This window comes from Lampris incognitus, chromosome 6 (assembly GCF_029633865.1).
Source record: "Lampris incognitus isolate fLamInc1 chromosome 6, fLamInc1.hap2, whole genome shotgun sequence".
Lineage (NCBI taxonomy): Eukaryota > Metazoa > Chordata > Actinopteri > Lampriformes > Lampridae > Lampris > Lampris incognitus.
In genome coordinates, this window is record NC_079216.1 from 26475447 (window position 1) to 26487396 (window position 11950).

The following is an 11950-nucleotide window of genomic DNA, read 5'->3' on the forward strand; positions in this document are numbered from 1 at the left end:
TTGGATTCTTTGTACTGGCATGGAATGTCAATGGTGCCTAGGCAGGGGATGGCGTGACCACTGTATGCAGATAGCCTCCTGTTGGTTTTTTTCAGTCGTTTCTGGGTGCATGCATTTTCCCCGTACATCTGCTTGAAGGTACACAATGGGAGTGTGTTGCCTGACGCACCTGTGTCTATCTTCAGACGTAGTGTGTATCCACGACCAGGTAGGTCAGGTGGTGTCACCTTCAGGACTGTGTACGCCTCCTCTCTGGCCGGCTTGCTGTCTATGCTATGCATGCACTTTTCACTGATAGTTATGGAGTGCAACTGTTTCTGGTAGGTACTTTCGTTCTCACTGTCCGTTTCACTGCTACTCTCTACAGCATGTATGCGAGTCCTGCTCTGTTGCTTTTTGTCTTCATAGGTTTTGCGCTTGTGCTGTTTGTCTTGTGGTGTGTGGGACTTACTTCCCCCGCTCCTGCTCTGGCTGGAGTGTTCCTGGCGCTCTCGTTTGGCCTTCCTGCAGCACCGCTCCCAGTGACCTTTTGCACCACACGCATTGCATTCATCATCATATGCAGGACATCGACGTGGTTTGTGGCTTCTCCCACAGTTACGACATATGCGGTCCCTGTCCACAGCGTGGATTCTCTCATTGTGTGACAGGCTAAGTTTGTCTAACTGTTCATTGCCTGCTGTCAGGGCTTCATATTTTCGTCCATCGGCAAGAACCTCTGCTAAGGAATATCCTTTTGGTTTGCTGTATAGATCATTCCTCAGGGCATCATGGGGAGTGCTCGCAATAATAAGCTCAATCATACGCTCGTTAAGCTCTTCGTCTGAAAACTGACATTTCTGTGCTAGTGTTCTGGCTCTGGTCACAAAGTCATCAATATTCTCATCTGGTTTCTGTCTGTGTTGCATCAGTTGCAGTCTATGGATTCTGAAATTTACGTTCAACTTTAGCTGTTTTTCAAAGAAGTCCCATAATTTGGCAGGCTTTTTCTTTTCATCATCAGTGAGACCACTGGCGTTCAGTCTTTTTAATCCTTCATCTCCGATTCCACGACATATTTTCCTAGCTTGTTTAGCTGCGCCATTTATTTCTTCATCTTCTAAATACAGAGTCATTTTCTGTTTATACAGTGAAATTGCCTCACCCAGGTCCGGGTCGGACCAATTCATCGTCGGTAGATGCGATGCCATAACGTCTCCTGTTACTAGCTAGCTAGTTAGCTTTGCGGCTAGCTCAGCTCCGGCGCACTCTTGCTTGAATGATGACAGAAATTATCCACGGACAATTTTATCAGTCTATCTTCATTCTTCATAGAGAGTACTTTACCGCTGCCACCATGAAGTAATACTTGGGGTAGTATTGGTCGAGGATCAATGACCACACCGGGTTATAGAACTCAGGTTTAATCGTGGCCCAGTAGGCAGACGTAATAACCATACATGGTAGTGGTGTAACCATAATAACAGTCCGGGTAGTACATAACACCTAGTGTAGTTCCATTGGATATACATGGCGTTATATCACTACAATAACTGGAAAGTGCACACGGCAGACTTATGATAATAACGTAGTATATTTATTATTACGCTGTAACAACCTAGCTATCCCGAGTAGAGCGGAGTACCAAGAGAGCGCCCTGGTGGCGATTCTGCCTTATATACTCTTCAGGAACAACCAATAGCTGACCTCCACCTCATTCAGCACCAATCACATTTGAATGTGCACATTCAAAACCAACCAACCCACACTGGTTAATATTCTGTTTTGGGAACACCACAGCACTGTCATTACACAGATCAGACAAGCCTTCAAAGATAAAATCCCACAGGATGTGAGGCAAGTTTATACAGTGTAATTGTTATTGTAATGCTGTTGCTAGCACACTGTATTTTTCCCCACGTTCCTCAACAAAGGCGACCATGTCCTTTGCAGCAAGATAGGTATCTAAGCTGTCTTTTCATAGGATCTAAATAGGATCTAAACAGAGAGGAGGGTAGTACTGTACATCCCACAAATAACTAAAAAAATCAGATAACTTACTTTTCCACTTTATTGTTTGGCACACATTAAAAACGGCTACACAGCCTTCGTCAGAGCATATCACTACAATGGCAGCAAGGTTAGTTTAAATACAGATTACATGGAATTGTGCACAGCTGACATTAATAGGCCTAATGATCACTCTGTGTGATTAATAGGTCTGTTCATGTCAGCTGTGCAATCACTCCTAAAGTGTGATTATTAATGTCAGCTGTGCACAATCGTCTACTATACCATGCCAAGATTTAAGACTCATGAATTAGGAAACTTTGATACCCACACATTCACAGTGTGTGATTCTAAACTGCAATTAACAGAATTTCCTGTTCTCTTTTCAGTTTGCAAATTCTTATGGGTTGTTGGAACAAACTTGTGTGTCCTAAGCTGCATGAATTCCAGGAGCTGAATGCATCTTTGATCCAGAAAGCCTTTCCATCAAAGGCTGTATACATCAGGCCATCCAGACCCTTGCCAGTAAGTTATTAGGCTATTCAATTAGCTTCTTAGTGTAACCGAGTTAATTGTGAGCCATCGTAAATGCTCAGAGGTAGATGCCGAGGTCGTGGTATAGCCTACCAAAAGTGACTCACTCCTCCAGTATAAAAAGCGCCCGGCTCTATCATCGATTAGCTAGCTTTGCAGTGGCGTAGCGGGCTAGAGCAGTGTCTCATAAATGGACAAGCTCAGAAAAACACAGTTGTGAATCCCACCCTGGGCAAGCCCTTAACATGGGTGGAATGAATGAGTGACAAAAACACAACACAGAGAGCGGAATGAAGTCAGTCACATTAGTGATGTAGAGACTAACATTCTTTCAAATTTGAATAGATCATCTGACACGTTTAAATGTTTTGTTTTTGTTTATTGATTTTTGTTTCTTTTGTTTTTACAGTTTGATGTTTCAGACTCCGATGACAGCTGTGTGGAGGTCGTCACCCAGTGAATAACAGGAGAGTCCAGTGGCCGTATCCTCACCAGGGCCGTGGTGGACCAGACCCCATCAAGAGAGTCCATAGACTGGGCCATGGTGGACCAGACCCCGTCAACATCAAGCGAGTCCAGTGGCCCCATCACCACCAGGGCTATGGTGAACCCAGCTCCATCAACATCAAGAGAGAACAATGATGACTATAACACCTACGTATCCATTTTAAGGTCACTGTCAGAGATGTCCTCAGATGAAGAAGAACTTAACCTAGCAATACTGGCCAGTTTTGAGAGTCAAATGTAAGTACTGCGGCATTTAAAGGCCTGGCCTTCAATCATTAGGAACCCCACAATGATAGTGATAGGACAGAATATTGTGACAAATAATGATGCCCTATTTTTCAAATACCACCTGTATAAATTACTGCGCCAATTACTACTGCCTGTTGAAGCTATGATAGTTTTGACAAGTAGTCAAATAACATCAAACAAGCTTAATTTGGAAGCAAATAGTAGCTGGCTAGCATAACCAGTGTGTTGGTATTTCATTTTGATAACTGGTCAGTTGACATGCTGCATTCTGCCCTCTCGTGTTCAACGCAAGGAGATGTAGCTAATAATGGGCCCAGTGTTTAGAGAGCAGCATCCCCACAAGCTTGAGTACTGAAGCCAGCACAGCCGTGCCAATAACCACTGATAAAGCACTCCCTCTCACATTTTATTGCTTAAATGTGCAAATAGCAGTCACGTTGTGATACTAATTTTATAGTCTGTCATCCTCAGATACCTAGGAGGATCTAGGACCCAGTCCTCAAGTCCCACTGTCCCAACCATATATATCTATCCTGCCACCAGCACATTACATTCAGCTCATGAGCAACCACTTCATTGGTCGAATTAGGTATGCTGGTGCAGGAAAAGACAAAATGTAGTGAGGACGGTGGACCCTGAGGACTGGTTTGTCATTGTATGCTCTGACATACCATCTGATTGTGTTGCAATAGTGCGTTGGATATTTTGTCTAGATTTGATGTTTTCAATCTCATGTCTCCCCATATTGTCATCCAGCAGATCCATCGCAGTTTTATTTCTTACCATTGGAACATACAACATATTACAGGTTTTAAAAAAAGTTTTTGTCTTCTATTCACGAGGGAGGCAGGAGCCCCTGAGAAGATGCCGGCACGTGACTTACTGCTCAGTCTTGCGAGCAGAATTGACACTGACCAGAAATGCAAGTTCGACATAAATCAGTCTTCCATGTTGGATGGAGCTGTACGTAGCTTCAAGAGATTATCCTACAATCCAAACTACAGGATGTCAATCAAGTTTTCTAATGACATGGGCAGAGAAGAAGAGGCTGTGGATTTGGATAGTCCAAGAAGAGAGCTCTTAAGACTACTCTTGGAAGCCATGGCAGTTTCGTCTATGTTTGAAGGAAAGGGGGGGAAATTGAATTTGGCTCTTGATAGTGCAGGTATTATTAACCATACACATTTGGGGAATTGACTGTCACGAGGATATGTGCTTGATTACATTAATAATAGGATTTTAGAGTGAACTGTCCATTTGAACATGAGATAATGTTACCTATGTTTCCTCAGTTCTGAGAGAGGACGGGTATTTCATTGCCGGCAGAGCAATTGCTGTGAGCCTTATGCATGGTGGTCCTAGTCCTGGATTCCTCTCTCCGACTCTTTTTTCCTGCTTCGTTGGTGGCCCAGAGTCAGCCAAGCCTGTTTTGGAAGACATTTCTGATACTGACCTACATGATAAGGTCAAAAAGGTAATTCTGCAGATTGTTTTTCTACAGATGTGTCATTTTAATCCACATGTTAATGGAACCAACCAAAATGGTTAGATGGATTTGTTTGAATTCTTAGATTTAGTATATCAACTGCAATGAGTAATGATTACATTAAGATTTCTGGTTGTAACAAAAATGGTATGTGGACACTCTCGGCATTGAGGGTTATGAGAAGAGCACTGTTAAAAGTTGCTTCATATATCTCATTTATGTCACATTAACAATTCTTTGTGCCCTTTGTGTATTTCTGATGTCAGATCTCAGAGTGCACCGCCCTGGATGACCTGAAATGTGCTACAGTGCCACTACTGGACTACTTGGCAAATGCAGGCTGTCTCAGGCCACTGACAAGAATAGAGGACAGCGATTTGCTCGTTCAGGACATCCTCATGTTTCAAGTGATCCACAGGGTCCGTGGACCATTTGAAAGGTTTGTCTTGATTTCAAGTTCAGTCTGCTTTATTTGTAATAGCAGCATGTTGAATTAGGGCATTTTATGGAATTTAATTTTACTGAATCAACTTAACTCAGTGGGCATATTGTTGTGTGTGTTAAGGATTGTGCCAAGTATGCACTAGTCGTGCTTACTTGTCTTTTCTTGAATGCAGATTCAGGGAAGGAATGAGGACACTTGGCGTGTTACATGCGATCCAACAGCACCCAGAGAGCTTCCGTCCTTTGCTCTGCCATGAGCCATATACACTCACTGCTGACATATTGGAGGATCTCTTCTATATTTGATCTTCTGAACAAGGAAGCAACAAGAGAGCAGCTGAAGAGACCGTCATTCCCTTCTGTTGGGACTATGTACAGGAGGTAGAAGTTAAGCAATACCATGCTGTCAGAATTCCCCCTATTTACAGTGCTTGCTGGGTAGGCTTCTATGTGTTGCTCCTCACTTATGCTGATAATCAACATTATTATGTTTTATTTATATTATTGTTTCAATTAACATTCTCTGGTGTGTTTTATTCTGGTAGAGGCACAAGAATCATCTAAGCTTCAGAAAATCCTGGCCTTCGCAACTGGAGCCAGTGAGATTGTTGTGGTTACACCGCCCCGAGCTGCCTCCCCGGCACGTTCAAGCCACTCCCCCAGCTCGGACGTGCCGGAAACATCCGAACGCTCGGCTGAGGAGACGAGCGCTGCACTGAGGAGACGAGCGCTGCACTGCACCAGGTGTTTGCCATCATCCATCAGGCACACCTGTGGCAATCAGGCAGCCCTCTACAAGAAGTCTCCCAGAACACCACTCCGTGCTTCGACGTACTGAACCCTGCGGTAAAGCTCTGACAAGCCCTCCAGCGTTCCTTGCATTCTGTTTATTCCCCAGTGTCTTATCTTCGTGTCTCCGTTTCCTCCCAAAACTCTCCCTCCGCGACTTCCACGGCTCCCCGCGTCTCCCTCGTCCCCAGCGACCTTCACGTTTTTCCCCGGACCTCTCCTGCGATCTCCCCCCTTGTCCCTCTACCTGGACCCCTCCTTTCGGACTCGACTTCCCGGATCTCGGACCCGGACTTCCTCGGACAACCCCTCTTGGATCACGGACTGGACTTTCTTGCCACGTGCACGCACATTATTTCAACACCTCCTGGTCATTTACATACCGCACCACACATAGGCTAAAAACACTCACACATAGTTATACACGCAAACCACGGGACACCACACATAGTTTATTCACACATCCCACTAACAGAACGTTTTTCGCACCATACATTTCCCTCCCACAATAAAACCACCTTTTTGGATTTTGAAGTCATCCTGTGTCTGTGTGCCTTGGGTTTCGCCACACGGGTCGGGTTCGGGTGCGCGAGCATAACAGAGATCCCTCCAATTGGTTTCTCCCCCGAGCCATCCATAACTTTTCTACATGGGTTCCCTGAGTCAAGGTTTCCACTGGACAATACTTGCATCAGCTGCCTCAGGTTGCCTTTACATACCTCCTACCTATTGTTATTTGCAGAGCTTTTTATTAGCTTGTAGCGTGAGCTACACACAGCGTCAACAGCATGATACACACAGTGCGCACGAACCGGAACTCTAGAGTAGAAGAGGTGGTATACTGTAGAGCAGTGCAACAGTGCCATCTATTGGCGATGTCTATTGGAAAAGTACTACATTCAACACTCCCACTTACTTTTTCAATAACATCAAGTCCCTTTAAATAATATTACAGAGCCGTGCTCTCCTTCACAAAAATGTCATCAAACTTTAAACAACAAAAAATCTTCCTTTTTCAAATACTGTTGTTTACATTGTTTTTATCTGGAACTCTTTTTCACATTTCAGATTCAAGAATCACATTTTTCAGACTTGCTTTGATCAGGCAGCGTTCGGCGTACACCTGTCAAGCACAAATAACCACTTTAATTAAACAAGGAAAAGTCCAATTTCTCCCCTGAGATACTCAAACTTTTGTTTGGTCAGTGGCTTGGTCAATATATCCGCTTTCATGTCATTTGTTGGACAATATTGCAGTTCTATTTGTCCATTCTGCACACATTCAGGGATGTAGTGATAGCGAATGTCTATGGTCCTGGAGTGGTTCACAGAGTTCTTTGCGATTGCGATGGCTCCTTGGTTGTCTTCCAGGATCACTGTGGACATAGACTCCACTCCGAGATCACTAAGTAATCGTCTCAGCCAGATTCCTTCCTGAGCGGCTTGACTGAGTGCCATGTACTCGGCTTCTGCTGTTGAAAGTGCAACTGTTGGTTGTTTCTTGCTGAGCCAGCTCACCGCTCCTCCACTCAGTAAAAAGATGTTGCCTGTTGTTGAGCGGCGATCATCCTGATCTCCAGCCCAATCTGCATCTGAGAATCCAATTAAAGCTCCAGAGGCTGACTGCTCATACTTGAGAGCAAAGTTCACTGTCCCTTTCAAGTAACGAAGTATCTTCTTCACAGCAGTCAGATGTGAAGCATCTGGATTTGCGTTGAACTTTGACACAGCACTCACTGCTTGAGCTATGTCTGGTCTTGTAACCATTGCAGCATACAGCAGACTTCCTACCATTGACTGATAGGCATGTTGGTCCACTGGCTCACTGACACCATCACTCTTCCTCAACTTGACGTTGGCATCAGCAGGAGTTGCTACAGGATTTGCATTGTCCATTCCATATTTCTGAAGTATGGCTTCAATGTACTGCTTCTGATGAAGAATGACACAGTTCTTTTCTTTATCTTGAATCACAGAGATGCCCAGTATATAGGACAGCTCACCCATGTCCTTCATCTTGTAGCGCTCCTTGAGAGCCACTTTTAGCCCGTTCATGCTTTCAGTTGACTCTGTTATCAGGATGAGATCATCAACATAAACCGCAAGTATCTCAAGCTCTTGTCTTAATCTCACAAACACACAGGGGTCTGATGTGCTCTGTTTGAATCCAATTTCCATCATGAACTCTGTGAAGGCCTTGCTCCAGCAGCAAGGAGACTGCTTCAGTCCATAGATTGATTTTTTTCAGTTTACACACCAGGTGCTCCTGTCCTGGTTTTATGTAGCCCTCTGGTTGCTGCATGTAGATTTCCTCTTCCAGGTCTCCATTAAGGAATGCAGTTACGACATCCATCTGGTGTACATGTAGATTGTTTTGAATAGCAAAGGACAGTAATGTACGAACAGAGCTGAAGCGTACAACTGGTGAAAAGGTTTCATCGTAGTCAGCACCATACAACTGAGAGTAGCCCTTGGCAACAAGCCTACACTTGTATCGTTCCACTCTTCCATCACTATGATGCTTGACTCTGAACACCCATCTCGATCCTACTGCTTTTCTTTCTCTTGGTAAATCCACCAAGTCCCAAGTCTCATTTTCCAGCAGCAACTCATATTCCAAGTCAGCCGCCTCCTGCCATTCTTTTGCATTAGGACTCTCCAATGCTTCTTTTAGTGTGATTGGCTCTGTCACACGACACATATTGGCATGATGATCAACAGTCATTATATCAGCGAACTCATCATATCCATATCTCCTTGGCGCATTTCTGGTTCTGCCGCTTGTTCTGACAGTGCTGCTATCAGCAGTGACCGCATCATCTTGTGTTTCACTGTCATCTGTTTTCATGTTTATCTCATTCTCTGAACAGGGTACTTTCACTTCCTGCTTCCAGTCGAAGTTTGATTCATCAAAGATTACATCACGACGGATTAGAATCCTCCTCTTCTCTTCATCGTACAGGCGATATCCCTTGGCATTGTTTGCATATCCCACAAAACGAAGCTTTATAGCCTTTTTGTCCAGTTTCCGTCTCTCTTCATCTGGGACATGTGCATAAGCAATACAGCCAAACACCTTCATGTGACTCATGTTAGGTTTCTTTCCACACCATCTCTCATAGGGTGTCTCTTCCTTCAGAACAGCTGTGGGCAGCCTGTTCTGTATGTAAGCTGTTGTGGCTATAGCCTCTGCCCAGAACATCTTCAGCAACTTTGCAGGAGACAGCATGCTTCTAGCTGCTTCGACCAACGTCCTATTTTTTCTTTCTGCAACGACATTTTGCTGTGGTGTGTGAGGTACAGTCATTTCATGGTGGATGCCTTGAGCCTTCAAATATTCTTGAAACTCCTTTGAGGTGTACTCACCACCATTGTCAGTTCTCAGCCTTGCAACGTTCAGGCCACACTCATTTGAGAATGTTCTCTCAAATTCCTTGAACTTGTCTAGTACCTCATTCTTCTGTTTCATGAAGTATACTTTGCAGCATCTTGAATAGTCATCAATGAAAGTCACAAAGTATTTTGCTCCACTTATCGAATCAGTCTGCATGGGACCACAGACATCACTATGAATTAGCTGCATCTTGCGTTTGGAACGGATTCCTCCAATCGACTTGAATGGCTTTTTAGCCAACTTGCCTTCCACACATCCTTCACAAAAAGGAATCTCTTTCTCTGCGGAGAAGTCCACTCCATTTACCAGATGTTTTAGCTCCTTCAGCTTGGTAGTGTGACCAAGGCGCTGGTGCCACAGGCTGGCAGCTACTGATACACTGTGACAGATAGATTCACTTCCTTCAATGTCTAGCTGATACAGTCCATCAACTCTTTGTGTTCCCATTCCTTTTAGTGTTCCATCTTTTCCACGTAGGTAGCAGCGAGACTTTTTGAACTGCACTGTATTCCCTTTTTTGGTAGCAGCTCCCACTGAGAACAAATTCCCAGACAGCTTTGGAACATACAGTACATCATACATTGTGGCATTTTTTACATCACTTGATTTGAAAGTCATTTTCATGTTGACATTTCCAATTCCTAGAGCGTCAACCACCCTGCCGTCACCTAGTTTCACCGACTGTGCTTTTGAGAATTGCTGATATTCTTGGAAAATTTCTTTATCACAAGTCATGTGCTTTGATGCTCCAGAATCAATTATCCATTCAACCTGTCTTGGTCTGTAAGTGCTAGCCTCTGTGACTACAAAAACACTTTCAGAGGAATCTTCCTCATCCTCACAGGTCATGTTTTTGGCCTTGTGAATTTTCTTTTTTGTTTTATTTTTCAAGCTTGGACAATCCCGCTTTATGTGACCTTCTTTCCCACATTTATAACATCTCCACGTGCTTTTGTCTGCTGCTCCCACTGACTTGGAGCCATCCTGCACATTTCCTCTAAATTGTGATGACATGGCTGATGCACCACCTGACGTAGCACCACTTGAATCATTAGCATTCACTCGCTTTTGCTCTTCATTTATTAATGCTTGCTGAACAAACTTCAGTGTCAGGTTGTCAATCTTTGTTTCTAGTGCAGTGACAATCGTAGCATAGCTTGGTGGCAAACTGCCCAACAGTGTTACAATTTGATCTTCCTCTTCAATCACAGATCCTATTGCTGCTAGCTGATCAGTTAGCTCCATTTGTTTCAAATGATCAGTTAAGGCATCTCCTTCCTTCATTTCACATCAGAAATATATTTTCTTCAGGAACAGTTTATTTGCCAAAGTATCTCTCTCAAAATGGGCTTTCAGTGTGGTCCACGCCTCTTTGGGAGTCTGGCAGCTCGTTATCAGATACAACTGGGGTGTACTTACATTCAGCACCAACATAGAGAATGCTTTCTCTCTCCTTCTAGTGAACTCAGCTTGTGCTGCTGCATTAGCATCTGCAGCTAGTGTTTCAGTCTCCATTAACATACCCCATAGTCCTTTAGCCTTTAGCAAGTGTTCCATTTGAAACTTCCATGTTGCCCAGTTCTCTGGTCCGTTCAGCCTGTCAATAAACAGCTTATTGTGGTGACCCACATCTATATATCGAGAGACATTCACCTAAGAGGACGGTGTACCTTTAAGGGAAGAGGCGAGGCGTCAAATAATGCACTTCCGCTTCCGGTTCACAAGCAGTTCAGTGTCGTTGTCGAACGTATGACATGCAAAGTTGGAGCTAGTAAACTACCTCGACTACGTCTACAAAAAGTTGGAGCTAGTAAACTACCTCGACTACGTCTACTCTCACGTCTCCTGTCTCGTTGTTTTCTAACTCCACATTATCCTCCATTGTGAATTCCCACAATACTGTTTACTCCACACAACCGTGTACAACAGCTTTCAGCGATGTTCTGGGCCCATAACCTATTGTTGTTTGCAGAGCATTTTATTAGCTTGTAGCGTGAGCTACACACAGCGTCAACAGCGTGATACACACAGTGCGCACGAACCGGAACTCTAGAGTAGAAAAAGAGGTGGTATACTGTAGAGCAGTGCAACAGTGCCATCTATTGGCGATGTCTATTGGAAAAGTACTACATTCAACACTACCAAGCCTTCACAAACAGTATGGACTTTGCAATAGGGAACACACAGGGCTTTGGCATGGAATAAACATACAGTCAAGGCGTCAACACAGGTCATTAATGTGTTACACTTCTCTGGTTTGAGAACATGTATACAGATAAGTATTTCTGTTAAACAGGATAAAAATAAATAATTAGGCAATGCAGTGTTTCCTGGTTCAGCGTTCCTCAGCATTGTTTAGTATTCATCATATTTTGTTGAATATGTCCGCTTTATTTCAATAAATCATCAATCAAGCATATTACATGTAGTAGCAGGTTCATTCATTATCTTTACAAATGAGTAACGTAAGCATCCGGCCTTAACTAGCCTACTATATAGTCATCTAGTGACTGAACTGTCATCTGTCCCCGCGTGACCTAAAACCAACATAAAATCAC

The 11950-nt window shown here is 43.8% G+C and overlaps 1 pseudogene; it reads left to right on the forward strand.

Annotated features, from left to right (window-relative positions):
• The first annotated feature begins 3064 nt into the window (after positions 1–3064).
• On the forward strand, positions 3065–11597 carry LOC130114498 (G2/M phase-specific E3 ubiquitin-protein ligase-like; annotated as a pseudogene).
• The last annotated feature ends 353 nt before the right edge of the window (positions 11598–11950 follow it).